Below are 18,529 nucleotides of genomic sequence, written 5' to 3' on the forward strand. Positions count from 1 at the left end.
CTTCTTGCCTGCCAGCACCAAAGAGCGTTCAAGCTTGCTGCACTCCCCAAGATGGCCAGTTCCGAGCATTCAAGTGCAACATCCCATCTGGAAGAGCCATACACTTGTAGAAGGTCAACACTCCTGGAAACCCTTCTACCAGCATCATCCAAACACACAGCTGGGTAGCTCTAATGCATTCAGGCCAATTTTTCTCAGTCCCATATGGATGCAAAGAAGCATAGTACCATCTGCACATAATGAAGACTGATTTCAGCCAAAAGGAAATTCTGCCTGTTTTATAGGGATTGTTACTGATGGGCAGGGGTCTTGCAGTGCCAGGCACAGATTCCCACTCCTACTGAGGAGTAATAAATTGCTTTCTGGGGCTGTGCATCTCCCATCCTGCAAGCTGCTCTAAAGTCTGAAAGCTAAGTGGACCAGTCACACACACACACACACACGTGGTAGAAACAGAATAAAATGGGAACCAATGCTCTTGTTTCTCTGTGCAGAGACCCCAGGGACTCAATCCCATGCATGTGGAGCATAGAGTCCAGGCCTCAGGGCAGACCATGCATTTGGTCATATCAGACTTCACCCACATTTTCAGATCCTATGTAGTCTTCCCTCTTCTCTCCAGTTGAAGGTTTTACTCAAGTCTTACATTGTTTGCATCGCTTGCAGAGACCGTACTTCCCTTTCTACTTCAACTGTTATTGACAAGCTCAAGAAGCTTCCCAAAAAATGAGGTTTTAATCTCTGCAGCATCCTTCTTTTGGTCCTTAAAATGATACAAAAAATAAGGAAAGTATTAACTGCCTGAGTATGGTACTTTCTCAAATAGCAAGATTGCTTTTTCAGAATGTAAATCCCCACAGTGAGTCTAGACACCCAAATTAGCCATTTTCACTTATTATATTTTAAAACTAACATAACTGTTCAAGGTCTCCTTTTTTGTACATCTCATTGCAAAGTCAGACAAACGCAGGGTTTTAAAGGCTCTTATCCCATGGTCTTACACAGTAATATATTTCAATTTCTTTAGCCAGCTTTCCCCCCCCCAGCTGAGTGTTTCATCATCAACTTTCAATACAGTTTGTACTGCATTCTGCATAATGCTAAATCATTTCATTAATGAAAAAACCTACCCATTATAAAACAAATATATAAAATATGAACAGCTAATCTTTCCCGTATATTGCAAGGATTAAATAAACAGAAAAATCAGCAGAAACTATTCTTGACACGTTGAACTGCCATAAAATTTAGTAGGTGAAATGTTCATTTACATATTCCCAAAATGCAATAGGGTGACACTTTTGAAATTAGAAACTGACGATACAAATGGCATTTAAAGTTCATTTAATATTATTTGTTAAAATTCCACTGACAAATCTGTCATATGTATAGCAGATCCTATTACTAGAAGGAAAAAAAAGGAATTGAAATCAAAACCCATCCTAACTTTGAAGGGTCTATTAAGACAGTACATGAGAATTTGCATTGTCAAATAATACTAACAGGAGGATTTTGTAAGTGGAAATGTAAACTGGAAAGGATTTTAAATGATAATTTATACCGATAACTAGTTTTAGAAATAGACTTGACTGTTTCTCCTATACACAATGAGAAATGCTTTCCCTCAGGAATTGGGGGAATCCAAACAGAAGTAGTATTTTTGAACAACAAATTAAGAACCACTAAGGATTAGGATGAAAAGTGTAGTTTAACAGGTAGTGCACTGAACAATCTGTCAGTACAGCTCATCAACCAACGGCCTTGCTATTTTCTTCCTCTGCAACTTTGAGAATGGTCTTTTTCCAGGTATTTCTGACTTGCAGCTGTCTTCCCATGTCAGGGAGGGGGGTCTGTATAGCACCACTACCACCAAAGGCTTGCACTTGCTAGCTAGCACTTTTTGCCCCATGATAATGCTCTTGACCCTTTGATTGTGTTGCTCTAAGGAAATTCTCCTTATCTCTGTTTTTCATAGAGGAGGCTGCTGCAGGATGCAGAGAAGAGAGCCAGCCCTGGGCTTCAGGTTTGGAAATGATTCCCACTTGCCAGAAGGAGGCAGTAAAGATTTGCTCTACATCAAGAAAAGAATCCTGATTAAAATGGGAGATGGATAATTCCTCATCTAAAAGAAAGTGAAGTTGTTTAAATTTTTGTTTATTTTCACCTCACAAATATGCAAGGAAAGCATCTTAGATGAAATAGTGCATGGAAATTAATCTGTTCATAATACTTATAAATATTAACAAGCTAGTAAATATGTAACCCTATTGCTTTCCCACTCTGTTCTCATCTCTTCACAGTAAGTTTCACCAGGGAGGGTCAAGTAGGTGAGGGGGTTGTGGTGGTAAATGGCAGCATGGTAGAAGAAAAACACCCATGACATTACTAGTATGAGTATTCAGAAAAGGATGCTCTAAGCTTCTCTGTCTTCTCTCTGCCTTGCTAGTTACACAGCAGCTTTTTCTGCTGTCTTTAAAGACATCTGTCTCTCTAGCAGGCAACTGAGGTTTTGCAAACTCTTGTGAGGTTGATAAGCACTATGTTACTAAACAAAGATCTGAAGTAGCCTGCCTAGTTCTCTCTCTTCATTCAGATTCCAGCCATTCTGAAGATTATGGTCTGGGACAGGCCTCAAGTTGGTGTCCTTCTCCATTCAGAGCAAGAGCAGAAACAGCTTTACAGATCATAAGCAAGAAGAGAGAGCAAGAGAGGTAGAGAGAGATGCAGAAAGACACATAGTGTTTAGGAAAGGATTGTTTCTATAGCAATTAACTTTTGAGCCCTGCTGAGTTCATTTCATGAGTCCTTCCCTTGCCCTGTAACAGGGCAAATCATATGGAGTTCACAGTAGCTGTACCATTTTCTGTTAGTTGATCTTTTAATGCCTACGCGTACAGAAGATGGCACCTTATATTTTGGTGTTTATCAATGAATCATTTCTAATTTGAAACTTATGTTGCTTTCATAAAAGGATTCCTCCGTTCTGGCAGAGAAAATGAGTTTATTTTCAAATTATGTGAGATCATGTGGCTAAAAAGGAAATCTTGCATCAGTTGCATTTAGTGAGAACCATCAAGACAGATTTGTACCAAAACCTCTAACATTTGCAGTTCCAGAAATTTTCAACAGGGAAAACCCTCAGCTTGGCTAAATATCCCAAAGACGACATATTTAATTGGCATGAGTTTTCCCAAAAGACCAAACTGTGAATCATATACAAAGGAAGAAAAAAGCTGCTAAGATATTACATAGCATTATCATGCTTAGGTCCTTGAACAATTTCCCTTTAGAACAGCCATCACTGGAGAAGAGCAGAGCACAGTCATGAGGTTCCAGGAATATGATATGAGGTGAGGAAGCACAATAGTTTAAAAGGTACATGGAATGAAGAAAGTGAAAGAAACAAGTGAAAAAGATGGTAGAATTGGACCATGGCACAAAGTTTTGCCCAAGTTACCTTGTGCAATCAGGTTTCGGAGATAATATCTCTGAAATGACATCACTCACCTTCCTCAGTGGGGACTGCGCATGTCCACAGCTGCCCTCTGCCTGTGCCATGCAGTAGAACCTTGATTAAGTCTCTTCATGCCCCAATGTTTCCTTTAATCACTCTCAGGCAATCCTTTCCCTTTCTGTGCTGACACCATCAGGCCTCCTCAGAAGTGCTGAGTTTGGGAAGTAATTGTGCTGTCGTGGACTGACATCTGCAGAGACAGCTCAGGTCTTAGCAAAAAAAATCCAGAGGCAAAGCTGGAAAGCTATTAATGTTTAACACACGGAAGTTGCTGTCTGTCAGATGCTCCGATCACCCTGAACTTGGCAGGCAGAATGTGTTAGCACATCTGAAGCTGCTGAAGAATTTTTTCAGGCTGACAGAAAAGGCACACCAGTCTTCCATTACCACTGTGCATCTAAGACAGATGAAGAAATAGACCACGTAGAACAGACACACAACCAGATCCTTATGAAACTTGGTCACATCAGTTCCCAGAAGTCTCAGGTAAGGATTGGGTTTGCTCAGAAAGCTTGTGATGGAAGGAAAACTTCCTGACAATCCAGCTAGGGTTGCACCATGTGGCAAAACATAGCCAAGATCCTTCTTGCTGGTCTTGGATGCTGTTCATAACAGAAATAGTCCAGGACCTGTGCTGTGGAGAGAGAAGAGGACTTGTCTAAAGCCTTGGATTGACTGTGGCAGAAGTGGCAGAAGAAGGTTTCCCAACTCCCATCAACTTAACTTGCAGCATTAATATAGACTCTAAGGCTGGAAAAAAGCCCTTGTATATCTAACATGGTCATAGGAAAACTGGATGGCTCTGAAGAGGTGCCTAGAACCATAACCCAGGTTATGTTATCGGGATAATGAACTGAAATGCCAAATGCACAAGTACTTTTAGTAGACTTGTGATTTTCAGAAATGGCTCAGAGCTTCTTTGTCTCCCTCAAAGGGAGATCGGGCATGGAACACAAGGCTTTGGCTCTCAAGGGAAAAATGGCCTGGATGAAACAAAGAAAATACAACTAAACAGAATAAAAGGCCATCCTGCATTCTCCTTGTGTTTGAGTACTTAGCCCCAATACACATTCTGATCTTTCCATTGTCTTTTGTTTCTGATCCCATTCAGCTCCTTGTGGAAGAACAGTTTTTCTGATCTCAGAGGACCTCAGTTAAGACTGCTGACAACAGGTTGTCTTTTCTTAGTTTCTTTTCACAGCTTCTTATACATAATCTTTCGACCCTCAATGATACTCAAACTGCAGGTAGAAAAATCACTGACCCATGGCACTTTAGTGTATGTCACCTCAGCAGCTAACTTAAAACTGCTTGCCAAGACTAGAAGATTGAAAATGTGTTATGGACGCAGATTTATTGTGTTGCACTATCCAACTCTAGGTAGCAGCGATTCAGACAAAAAACAAGGGAATCAGGATGCTGAGAGATGGATTTGATGGTGCTGATGTCTTTCTGATGAGTGCCTAAACAGTCCCATTTAGTTGTGGAGATGTTTGTTGTGTCTACATCCAAGGAAGATCATGCTGCTGTACCTTGGTAAAATGTTTTAGGAGCTCTGCTGGAATATGCAATGGTATCCTAGTGCAAGTAATAATGCCTCAGTAGCATTCAATCTTCATGAGAAAACTCTGCTTTTCCATGCAGGAGGAAATAATTGTCTAGCTTCCTACAAAATAACACATTACTTCACCCCCAAGAAAATACACTGAAACATGGTCCCTATCCACATTGTGAGCTGGTATTTCTCAAGCCTTAGAGAGGCTTGCCATTAGAGGCATGCTAATGCCTCTAGTGTAGCCTTTCAAGGTATTTGAGCCAGCCCCTTGTTGGAGGCTTGATTATAGCCAAAGAAGCCCTGCCTCAAAATAGTTTTCAGTACCCAAAGTCCTGTCTAGAAAGAGTGCAAAATGAAGAGGGCTGGGTAGAGAGTCTGAAGCCCACAGACCTTCCTCCAAAATGCACCTCCTCTCCCAGCACTGCAAACACAGATACCCAGCCATTGATCGGCATGACTGATGGGGATTTTAAAGAGGAAAGTGTGCCAGATCAATATGCAATCCACAGTACATGAATCACTCCAGCTTTCCCAATTTCTTCAGCTCCAAATCAAATGAACTAACACAAGATAAATATATAGCCATGGGGAGGTCAGAAGTTGGTGTGGGTGAGGAAGGCATGTGGGGAGGAAGACTCTCATACGGAATAATTAACTAGTTTTTCTTATTCTAACAAAACATTAAACCAGTAAATCTGTGAAAAGTGAAATACTGGAGAGATGAGCTACTGCATAAAGCAGAAACCCTGGAATCCCGCTCTGCTTCTCCAAGTGCCTTCAGTTGCAGGGGAGGGCCCAATTGCCCATGGGGACAGAAACAGCCCCAGCTAACCATCACAGCCAGGGTGCTCCTAGTTTTCCAGCAGTCTTTTCTATGCAGCTTGAATCTCTCCCTCTGCACTCTGAGAGCTCGTGAAGGCTGTGGGAAAGCATCTCTCTGCTCAGTAGAGGAGAAATTGAAGAAAACATTTATTCTGAGCATGAGACAGAAAAGCCAAATATTTCCCTTCTGGGTAAACTTTCAAGTTCTTTATGTTCAGCTCAGAATATTTAGGTTGGCTTGGGGGATTACCAAAAGCAGATGGTCTGCCCTTTTGTTTTGCCTTCTTCAGGGTGAAGGCTGTTATTAGATGACAAAACGTGGTTTTAACATGAAAAATAGCAAAGTTGTGTGTGGTACAAGTAAATGCTGTTACAGTCTTTTACAAAAGAAGGCATTTAATTACTAAAAACACAGCTAAAGCTTTTTTTTAAGCTTGAGTAGGGAAGTTTTAGGTATTCTTTTCTGGAGCTGGGAGCAAAAGAAAGGGAAACTAAATAATGAAGCTGAGCTCACATGATGGGTATACAAACTCATCCTTAAACCACATACATATTTCCAATAGACAGGGCTCACACTTGGGAAGCTTGGTTGCACATTCCTTGGTTCTGACCCCTCTCTTAATCACTGTCCAGCACCAGGCATCCAAGCAGACAGCAGCAGCACCTTTCCCGATACCATCCTATCTAGCCTGCACCATCACTCTGTGCTGCAGGGCTTCTCAGTGAAGAGATCTCTGGCTTCGCAAAAAAGAATGCTGTTCCACAGCTTCAGCCTCCTGATTAATTACTCATCAACAGGATTTGCTTTGCTCATTACCAGCTTCATTAACAGGATGGTGACAGGCAGAGGGAGGAGAGAGGACACAGGCATCACAGGCAACAAATTGTTTCTTCTGATAAGGAAATATTTGGACAAAGCCCATGTTATCTTCTTCCAGGCTGTCCAGTGTTCTGTTCCTTGTCTACTTTGCTAGGTTCACATAACTCCTCGTGACTCTACCCCACCAACTCAAGCAGACATGAGTGATGCTTTGACACCTTAAGCAGCCACAGCTTCATCCCATGGTGCCATCTCACACAACTTTTGCTTGTCCTTCATGTAATCTCAGATTTATAGCCACTCTTTACCATCCATTGTGAGTCTCCTACCCCTGCTACAGGCCCTTCTCATGCACCTCAGATAAAACAGCCAGATTAGGAGAACAACTAAGCACAAGGTAGAGAAGGGGAGAGGGTATAGATGTGGAGAGTGTAAGGCAGGGAAAAAAATCAAAGAGGTTCTGAAAAAAATGTTATTTTTTGATTTTGAACTCTTTCTATCCTCCAGGCCCGTATAGCTAGAAAACTAAGTTCAATAAAAACTGCATTAATTCTCCTTATAGTGAGCTGATGGATCTCCTGCAGCCATCTGTCTCTGACAAACCCATGCGTGTTTCCTGGTGTTTCAACCCCAACCAGCACTGCAGTGCAACCAAATGCAATTTTCTCATTGCTAGGTGCAAGGGCAGCACATCCTGCATGAGGGACTGGTGACCAGCATGACACAGCCTGCAAGCTGAGGCACAGCCGCTCTTCCTAGAGATGGGCTCCAAGCACAGAGACTTCAGGGTACCCATATAACCAAGTATGACAGACATATCCTTTCTGTGTACTCACATCAGACTACATGGAGAAACAAGGATAGGACAGATTTTCTTACTGACAAAAAGGTCTCAAAATAAGATAGGAAGTTAAAGTATTGCCAATTTTCCCAAGACAATCAATTGAAGTACAGTTTAGATTGTTTCACTGCACACTTTAGTCCAATAACTTTAAATTGCTCCATTTTGATTTTGAGATTTGAGCTTTTGTGAAGCATACAAATTTAAACTTCAGGTGAAATAGTAATTGTAAACTAAGATTCTTCCAAACTTTCTGCCTTTATTATTCCAGATTGAGGTGTTTTGATAATTTTAAAGGTTCCCCCCCTCCAAGCTTGGAAATTCACGAGGTCTTAAATCTTAAATAGTTGTTGCAACAAATCATCTCTTCTCAGCAAGCGAAAAATGCCTCTGAAAAATTTGCTACCATTTCTGAGAAGACAACCATCTCATTGTCCCTGTTCTCCTTCCAATTTTCTTACTGCCTCTTAAATCCTCAATGTTCCTAACATTCCTAACAGTGACCACCTTCTACCATAGAAATTCACTCTGCTGTAGGTCCAGCTAAAGAGAAAAATCTGTTCCAGAGAGTTGTCTCGAGAAGGGCAATGAAAAGCAATTGGTTTCATTAAAAGCTGAATTCAATTTTATGGACCCTATTTCAGGTACAACTCCAACTTCCCTACAGGTTGCAAAACTATGTTTTTTCCTCCAGGCTCCTTCCTTCACATAAGGACTTCTCCCCACTTCCATAGCCCCAGGCTGTTTCTCACTGGCACATCCATTCTCACACGCTGTCCTCTTCACTATTCCTTCTGGGAATCTCCGTGCAGCCCAGCTATGCACTAGAGAGAAGAGGGACTTGGTTGCTATGTCAGGCTTTTTAATTTCCCTCTGTGGTGATGGTATCATGGCCTTGACAGTGTACTAAACATGCCTTATCTCCTCTGCCCATGAAAAAGCAATATCAATTTGGTGGCGTTACGGGCTGAAGTGAGAACAATGCGCTGTGCATTGTTAAACAAACCACCAGCCTTGTGCTCTACAAGCAGAACAAGTGTAACTGGTGATATAGACTTTCAACATAATTATGGCTCACTAGTAAGCACAAAAGCCTCTCTCCCCTGCCTTGAGTATCTTGTAATGCAACAGCCCTTGATAATATCCTCACACTTCCTTCATCTTTACTCTGAATGATGCACCATCCAGGTCTGTGCATTTGCCCTGCCAGGTGGCTAGAAAAACCTCTGGCCTGGTTTTGACAGAAGTGTGTTTAAAAGGTAAGGAAGAGAGGCTTTGAAGCTTGGACTCTTGTCTAGTAAATAGCAAGACCCATGATTTTGTTAAAAATGTGCAGCTGGCGCTGTCCACATCACCTGTTTGATGCCTGAAGGCTCCCAGCAAAGCAGAGCCCTTAGGCAACCCTTTAGCTTCGAACACTCAAGTTGTCCTATTAAGTTCATTGGAAACAAGGCAGGTGGGAGCAAGGTCCTGGTGAAGACTCCAGAGTTGTCAGTCTGAGCCTCTTGTTCAAGCAGTTCATTTACTTAATGCTGACATTAAAGTTTTAAAGGATAAACTACCAGGCACAAGCCCAACTTGTATCAGAATTTGTCATTGAACAGGCCTTCAACAGCAAAAAGTGCTTTTTGCCACATGGCAGCCTCTTTTTGCCTTATCAGTAGCCCCCAGACTGCACTGGGGATACTCAGCTCTCACAAAGGCTGCCTGCTGCCTTAGCAATGGGGAGTCCTAAAGCAGCCATGCCCCTGCCCATCACCTCCTAGCTAAGCAGCCCCTCACAGTACAGTGAAGAGACCCTACACACAGTGAATCACGGTGCAGGAAGGAAAGAAAACAGCACTCAGCTCAACCATAACTGGTGTTTGTGTCCCCAACTCTACCACTGCCTGAAACAAGGAACCACCCTCACCCTCCTGTGTGTATAGGTACTTTTTTCAAAATGACAGCTCATAACACTCCAAACTCTGATTGCTTCTCTTCACAGATAGATCCACATAACAAGTACAGTATTTTCAAATGTTGAACAGCAGCTGTGTATCAGTAATATCTCTGGAGCAAGGTCAACCGCTGTGCGGTAAAACTCTATCCTGCCTTTCATATCCCATCAGCACAATCAGCAAATGGGACTCCTCTCTGCATACTAACCATGACAGCAGACCTCAGAACAAGCTTCCCAGCAGCATAGCACACAACCAGTTCCCTTCTATATGCCTTTGGGAGTCAACCCAGATAGGGCTCACATTCCAACAACAAGGCATTACCACCTTGGGTGACACAAGGCACCTGTAAGCCTCATCCTGTACACATAGTGGAAGAGAAGCTAGGAGCTAGAGACACCATCACTGAGGCCAGACTCCACTTCTGCAGGTGCTTGGAGCACCCCACCCCGGCTCAGCTCATCTACCTCCCCAGCTGCTCCCTGCAGTACTTCAGCATTCAACTTCCCATTCTCAATGATGTCTGACAACTGGAGGAACCAAGTGATCCCATTGCAGAGGTGCTGCATGTTTCTCCTCTGCAACAAGCATATGACAAGGGGGAAGCTTCAGGGAGCTCTGGACACACAGCACAGGGTTGCCATGACAACCCCATCCCCTCTCTGCTGCTTCCCACCGGGTGCCTTGCTCTGACACATTTCCCTCCAGATTCAGCAATAACTTTACCAGTCACCTCTTAACCTGAGGTATGTTGCACATTTTACCAGTTGATTCCTCTGGCAATAAAGGTATCTCTGGGATGAACGCAGACATGCTGTGGCCAGCAGAACATTCAACAGCAAGAGACAAAGCAAAGACACCATACCAAACCCTGCTCCATATATGTGCTGAAGAAATATTAGTTACAAGGGAAAAAAAACTGGGTTAACTCACAGCTCATTCTTAAAATGCTTGGGAATGCTGGACAGGGTGGTGAAACCTGTGCACCTGTGTAAGTATGCACACCTGGGCTCAGCTATCCATGCCTATGCAAGGCAGTACAGAGCACACTTTTGTACAAAGAGAGACCAGACGGAGGCTTGAATACAGAGTCAGCCTACGAAGAGTTAAAGGCAGAGGAGAGAAAGGAGATGAATTCACAGGCTCAAGAGCAATTTCAAAATCCACTCAAGCTTCTTGCCACTATATGAAGTCTCAGTGCACCTCAACTAGATCAGAAATTGGTTTACATTCCCTTCTATGTGTTTATGAGTTTGTAAAAGCTGATTTATTTTATTCTGCGGTACTCCAGGATATTATAGCCAAGGCATCTATGGGGAAAAGAACCAGGAAACACTATAAAGTTACTTAAACAAAGTCACTGCTTTCAGAATTATTGAATTGCAGAGTATTTTATTTTTATTCCACTGTAAGGAAGCACCTCAACAGTAGTGCTAATTTCAGCCCAGAACCTGGCAAGGGAGGGTGGAACTGTGGTCAGAAAACCTACAGAAAAACTACCTGCTTCTGGCCATTAGAGGCCAGAATTTCACCTGGAAAGTTTCGTTTATTGGTAGGTACCGTACTTCCTTGAATGATGGCTGTAGTTTCTTTTTCTAGCAGCTCTAAACAAGACTCAAAGCTAAATGGATGCTGTGTTTGTCTGCCATGCGCAGACAGTTGTTAGAGGTACAGAGGATACTGGTCTTCCTCTAGCACATTACACCCTAAGCATGGGCCAGGCACTGGCTATGTTAGGTCCTGCACAAATGTTGGTAAAAAGAGGTCTTCACGGAACAGCACCTGCTTGCACCACATATGCTGCTTCTCACACTCAAAGGCTAAAAAGTCAGTCCTCTCAGTACTGACCCAGGCACTTCTGTGGCTAACAGTATTTTCTACCCTCCCTTTAACCTCATCTTTCCAGTCTCAACCTCTTGGCCTCCTCTCTGCTCCCTCCTGCCCCAAACTCTCCTCTCTTGTCAGTTTTGCCTTGCTCAATCAAGAGGTTCACAAGCAAAACCCAATTGTAAAACAATTTGAAAGCAATTCTGCAGCTGCCTCACGATAAGAGGCAGAGCTAGTATCAAGCATGTTCACTTTAGAATCACAACATGCAGAAGCAATTATCTCAGCTCATGGACTGGTGCAGGGGAGAAAGGAAAAAACATGCATAACATGCCCAGCTGGTTTGGCCAGCTCCTGTCTGGGTGTCTGACTTGCTGTCAAATCTTTTTAGCTGCTTGTGCTTCCTACAAGACATCTGGAGAAAGGTTCCCCTTCAGCAACAGCTGCCTTAAATGACCCCAAGTATATGATCACTACAGTGATATATCAGCCATACAGATAATGGACCAATCACTGTGAACCGGATCACTTTTACTTATCTGAATGATATATTTGCACCCACAGATCATAGGGAAGTAAATTAGAAAATGATGACATGATACACATCCATTATTTTGATTCATTATTCATAGGTTAATTAGCCCAGTTATTATCATTATTTCTAAGCTCTTAGCTCCATGCTTCTGCAGTGCATAGCACAACAAAGCTCCGGTCGCATCTGGCTTCAGTAGACACTGCAATAACAGAACTAAATCACTAAAAAGTACTATGCCATACTGAAAACTCATATCTTCACCCTGAATCTACAGAAAAAAAATAACACTTTTCTCCCCTAAAGCTAAACCTAAACGCAGTCACTTATAAAACTTGGAATATAACTTTTTGATCCAGATCTGAAAATTGCCTGTCAAATCAAAGCAACAAATCATACCACTTCCCTTCCTCTACTAATTCTGTGCTAAGATTGGAGTTCCTGCCCAAGCTGCAGAAGGAGCTGAATGAATAAACAGTATTTGCCTTCAAACTCCTCACCTTTTCCTCCAAAGATGACAGTAGATAACCATATGTATTTTTGCTTTAATAGTTGATTCCAGCAAAGATGAAAACTGAAAGGAATTGGCCAGATACAGGAATCATTTAACCCGAAGTAGGGTGGGCTGCAGGGAACCTTGCAATAGGAAACACTGTTTGAAGTCATGTGCACCAGTTTCCTCTTTCACATGACAAAAAGTTGGTTCTTTCAAAGGAGATATTTCCCAAAAACCTAAGACAGCAAAGGAAGAAATTCCCTAGACCAGGCAGTATTAGGAAGGTCATAGAGATGAGAAGCCACAGGCCTCCAGAGGCCAAAGGACAGAGTCCTTTAAATCCCTACGAGACAGTTTTCAGTACAAAGCATGTACCCAAATGTCCTGATGCACACCACTCCACAGTTACCATTGTGCTTGAACATAAAATTCAGAATTACTTGCAAATCAACTTTTGGACTGAAAATGGTCAAGCAGTACACAGGCCATGCCAGAAAACAACTTGAAAAGCATACTTCTGCCACAAACCAAAAAAAAAAAAAGGACTGTACTCTCCTGCTTTTCTCCTTTAAGCAGAATACTACAAGCATTTCTCCCTATACAATATTTCCTTGTGTCTCAGAAAATGCACCCATCATGCAGTGCTGACCCTTCCTGCTCTATCCTCTGTCCTTTCCCAAATGTGCTAGCTAGAGCCTCACACAAAAAAAGGAGCAGTGCAGAGTACGCTCAAGTATGAAATGAAACCCAGTTTCCTAAGCTTTCCTAAAAAAAATCAGTGCAATAACATAACTACACTTGCATGTGAAATTTTGTAAATCATAAGGATGAAAAGAGATACCAGTCTTCAAAGAGAACTGCATGGGTCAAGGGAGTTACTAATACAAGCTCAGTAGCCTAGAATGAACCATTAGCTGTTCTTCACACAGCTCCCTCATCTCAGCAACTGAAATTTGTAGGGGAATGTGCCATCTTAATCTGTATGCTGCCCATGGACTTAAGACAAATACATTGCACAGTCTATTATTGCTGTTACACTCAAATTCAGACAACTCCAGCTGCAATTGTGAGCAGAAGGCCAGACAAGAACAAAAGCATGTATCTGTCCACAGACTGACCTCATCCTTTCTCAAGCTGTCCATATCATCTACTAGGAAAAGGACCAAGCAAAAGGGTACTGCTTTGCTGACTGCGAGCTGGCTGCAGATATAGGCCCTGAATCTGGGGACCTTGGACTCCTCCTAATGGCTTACTGGATCAGACAGCTACTGGTGCTTCTTACAATTCCAAATCCCTAGAAACAAATCCTCCTCAAGAGACAGAATGTGCTTCAACCTGCTATCCAAGTGCCTGTTCCGAGCACAAAGCTGCTATATACAAAAGACAAATTGTTCACCTATTAGTACCACATCAATATCATTTAAAGCCCCATTCTGAGGAGGGCCTGGCAGCTTTGTTAATGCACTTAATTTCCCTGTGACTCTGAATGGACATAAATAATCATGCAGTGCTGGCCCTTCCTGTTCCATCCTCTGCATCCAGAAGAATTATCCCTCACTCTTTCCCTAGGTTTGGCTTCAGGAGGCAAACACCCTTTACAGTCATTGATTGTTCAAAAGGCCAAGTGTATAACGTACCACAAAATGAGATTTTGATACTCAGTGGAAGATGAGAACAGTTCCATTTTAAGGCAGTTTGTGTTCCTGTACTTCATTAACACACAGTTGCTGTATCTTGACACTGGGTTCAAGACAACCCAGTCTGGGAAAGACATAAATAGACTCTGCATTGATTTAGCCCAAGTAATCGTCATCCCCTATTTTTCTTAATGATTTGCCTTCATATTTCTGCCTTGCCAAGTCACTCAATTCCAGTAATTTGGGCATGTAAGAAGCTGGATGGGAAGAGGAATAAGGAGTAGCCAGCAGATTTTTGGTTAAACTCAGTGGAGAGAAAAAAGAGTTTGTGGCTAATGAGTGCACATGGTACTTTGGTTCCCACACCACAATGTCTTGCTCCAGGTGTTTCAGCTGTCCCCTGGCCATTACCATTAGCAAACATCCCTGAGGCTTTGAAGTTCACATTGCCAAGAACCATCTCTAGAGATGGGAGACTGAGGTGAAAGTGGAACAAGGAAAGCAAAGTCTACAAGCACATATGGCAGGTTCATAACCTCACATCTCTGGAATGTCTTTCCTACTGAGCAAAACCCAAGGACCACAATTACTTTCCACATAACACAAAAGTTGGGAAATTATCAAAACAGATTCTGGAAGACAGAGTGCAAGCAAGAAAAAATCAATTCATCACAATAGGGCATCTTTCCCTCAGACTTCTATAAAACTCTAGTGTGATAATTTAGTGGTGAGAACACCCTCTAATGAGCTTCAAGGAATTTGCAGTTGTCTTAATGGGCTTCTTAATGAAGAATCATTTAGGTTTTTATTAACACTGAGGAAAAACACATGGTGTTTGCTAGCTATTTGAAGCTGGAAGAACATGAATAATTGCTTCAAATGTTCAAACAAGCTCTCTAACAGCCTCCTCTTAGGTGCTTTAATGGATATCACAATTTTGGTCCTTGAGAAATGTATCCAGAATCAAGATATGATATTGTTTTCCAAACAGAGTTTCTGGCACATGAAGCTCATAACAAGTGCCATTAGCACCATATAGCTCCCAGTCATTCCTACAACTGAAGATAGTTTGAAGATCCAGTAGAAACTAACAATGGATCTCAGCTTTGAATCTTGTACTGATTCTACTCTGGTTTCAGCCAGTATTCAAAGTTCATTTTCTTGGTCTGCTCCTGTCCCGTATCTTCTTTTACGTTTCTCTTCAAGTCCTGATACATCTAGTCAAATCAAACAAATTCCCCTCTTGACTTCGACAGGCTATGGACATAGCCTCAGCATCAACTGGAACTGCAAAGTCTCTGCTATTTCTGTCATTACCAATTCAATACTCTACAGCAACTCTAGATTTCTAAGTGTGGCATCCAATCTAAGCTTTGTATTGACAGAAAGAGTGAAATCTTGACACACCACCTGGGAGTGAAGAGCTGGGAAAAGAGGAGTAAAGAAGGACATTATCCATTGTCACTTCGTACCATTTATTGATTCACTAACCTAGTAAATTCACTAGCCCATCTAGCATAACCAATAAGCTGTTCTGTGAGCATAACAAGTCTAATATCAATCAGGAAATGCCTTCATAATTATAAGAATGTCTTCCAAAAAGATTTTCATCCAAGACTATAGTGGTCAAACATTTATACAAGCACGAACATTGCAGAGGACAAAGGCAAGGAGAAAGAGAAGGCTTCTGTTTCTCTCCTTCAGTCCAACATGGCTGCAGGGGTTCTCTCTCAACTCCTCTGTTCATTTCTCTCCAGCTCAGTTCTCCAAGTTCTCTTGGACAAATCTGAGTACCAACAGTCTATCAACATAGCCTAAATATCTCCACCAACGTAGATGACTAACTGCCATTGCAATGACAAATCGCTACCCAGGAGCACAGCTGTCAACGCTTTCCCTCTGATCAGTCATGCTCTTTATCTCTCCCAGAAAGGCCCTTCAGATATGTAGGCAGGCTGAATCATACATGGAAGTTATTTACCCTGTTCTGACTTAGTGAAGACATAAAGGGACAAAGCTCCTAAGATAGGGCTAAGTCCATTTATCAAATGCTTTCTTCACCATCTGCCTCTATTCGCTCAACTTCTAGAAACAGAGAGCCAGGGCCGTCTGTCAGCATGCAACATACTCAGTACTCCTAAGCTCTAAGCAGGAAGCTCCAGGCCTCTCTGTTACAACTGGGGCAATAGTCAAATGCAAAGGCTCTAGCATTGGCCTCCTTGGTTATATCATGGCTTGAAGGGGAGGTTTTGCCTCATTATGAACTGAGCAAGGAATGTCTGAATTTGTCCCTCAGAGACCAACGGGGTAGGGAAATACAGAAATAACCATGAAATTACTGTCTTTACCTGCTGCTCACTGTGCAATCAGAAGGCCAGTAGTTACTATACAATTAAGGAGTTAATTAAATGGATATCTGCGCCCTTAAACATAAAACACTACCAGGAGACCACCTACTGAGTTGAATTTCACAGAAATGATACAAAAGGAGGAATCTGAACAACGTATTATAGGTTAAAAGGGTGATAGCAAAGGATGTTCACTATTTCTTCTCTAGGATAACAGTTTGATAGCTGCTAGGAGTTGAACTCTTCTTTAGTTTTTAAGATATGTGCTTCTGTGCAGTTGAAACAGCAAGGTAACATTTTTGCCAAATTCAATAGAACTCGTCAACATTATTTCATTCATACAGAGGCAGTATCAGAAGCTTTTAAGTGTGGACACTAATCAATTTATTCTCAGGCTAGATTTATTCTTCTTGTACAGCCAGCAGTAAAATAAAGGATAATATTACCATTATAATTAATCTCTAGCCTTGAAATTTTAGTAATGGCTGAGAAAAAACCTATTTTTAAGGAGGAAAGTTCTGTAGAGGTATTGTGCAAGATGGATTTATTCCACTTGTAATAAAAACACTACCATTCCATTACTCACTTGCTATTTGCCAGCAGCTTTCTCTAATTTTATTGCAAGGTGAAGGTAGTTTCCTCCTCTCTTAATAGAATTATCACAAAATTAAAAGTCTATTTACATAAATAGTTGACAAGTACCTCAAATTTCAATAGAATATCTCCTCATTTACATCTACTTGAAGCAATAATTCTTGCAGTTCATTTGGATTCTCCCTTGTGATATTCCACCATGAAAAGCCCACATCTCTTGGACACCTGCACTGGTATGTTTAGGTACAGAAGACCTTCATCTGGACCAAGCACATTTGTCTCGCATCCCTCTAGTACTGTATCAGGCTCGTCCTTCCTCCCAGTATTTTTCTAGCTTTACACAATTCTTGGCAGTGGCAAAAGCTATTCTCAAATGACAAGCAAATTACTATTTCTCTTCCTTCTGCAAGATTTCTTTGTTTTTCACATGGAGTTTACACTTTCGCACTTTTCAGCATCATACCATGCCAAACATTTCCTATTCCAATTTGCAAGCACTAAAATCTGCATATTACTGCCACAAAGGAGCCATGGATCTTTGCAGGGCTGATTACTAGTCTTTTGTCTGCTTGAAGAGCCCTCCTGCTGGCTGGTGTCTCCTCGGGAAATTAGCAATTACCATCTTGCACAACTAAACTACATTCAGGATGTCTCCAGCCACAAGAGATGTATCTAACACGCTACTCAACTGGCTTGTCAATAAAGTACACACTGCAATCAAACCTGTGTCTTCTAGGCAGACAGATCTACTAGGCTGAGATAAGCAGAGATTCAGGTACACATTTCCAGACAAATCTTACCTCATCTGTGAGGGAAAAGTATCCCTTCTTTCTCTGCTCAGTGTCATCAACCCATTCTGGAAACTCGCTCAGGCATGAGTATAGCCAGATTTGTGAACATATTTATGTGCTTGTGTAATTAGAAGTTTCCCCTTAGGAAGGCTTTCCCAAGGGAATGGGCATGGAGAGCTTCCTTCATCCTAGAGGGATAAATTTATGGAAATGGAGAAAGGTGTTCTAAATTATTCAATATAAATGTAAATAGGAGAAAGGTTCCTTTGAATAAATTGTATTATTTATGCTCAGCCCTGGAAAAATGGGCAGCAGGTTAGGAACGGCGTACAAATCAAAGGCGTTTGTTTTCCTAGCAGTTGATGCAAATACCATATATTTTACATTTTAGAAAGAAGCTTATGAAATATTAAAGCCAAATTCCCAGGTCCCATCTCTTACTGAAACACAGAACTCTTGAGGGAGACTAGAGGACATTCTGGTGGTACAACCTGAAAGAGGTACATACAAGTCAAAAGTGAAAATGGATGGCAAGGGGAGTCAGTTCTATATGTAAGGATGGAGATACAGCTAAAGGTATAGATGCACAATGAGCAAGGACTATGTTTCATGCTTGCGATCCCCAGGAGGGTTTCCCTCATTCCATTCCCAGTTCCTGTGCATGTGTCTGCACTTGGAAGAATGGATTCTCCCAGGAGACAGCAATAAGAAAAGAAGGCAGAAAGTTCCTTGCATTATTTAGTACTCCCAAATTACCACTCTTAGTCACTACTTTGTCTGGAGGAGAGGTTGTCATGTCAAGAGAGAAGAGG

At 41.9% G+C, this 18,529-nt stretch overlaps 1 long non-coding RNA gene across 1 annotated transcript in view; it reads right to left on the reverse strand.

Moving 5' to 3' along the window:
• Positions 1 to 641: 641 nt before the first annotated feature.
• Positions 642 to 18,529, reverse strand: part of LOC112946335 — a 45,275-nt gene continuing 27,387 nt past the window's right edge. Inside the window, exons 2-3 of the long non-coding RNA XR_003249220.1 lie at positions 3,508 to 4,148; positions 642 to 763 (exon numbers count right to left, since the gene is read on the reverse strand). This is a non-coding gene — a long non-coding RNA (uncharacterized LOC112946335). The remainder of the gene's footprint in view (positions 764 to 3,507; positions 4,149 to 18,529) is intronic.

Source organism: Nothoprocta perdicaria, unplaced genomic scaffold (genome assembly GCF_003342845.1).
Source record: "Nothoprocta perdicaria isolate Ctin4 unplaced genomic scaffold, notPer1 scaffold_201, whole genome shotgun sequence".
NCBI classification, from domain to species: Eukaryota; Metazoa; Chordata; class Aves; order Tinamiformes; family Tinamidae; genus Nothoprocta; species Nothoprocta perdicaria.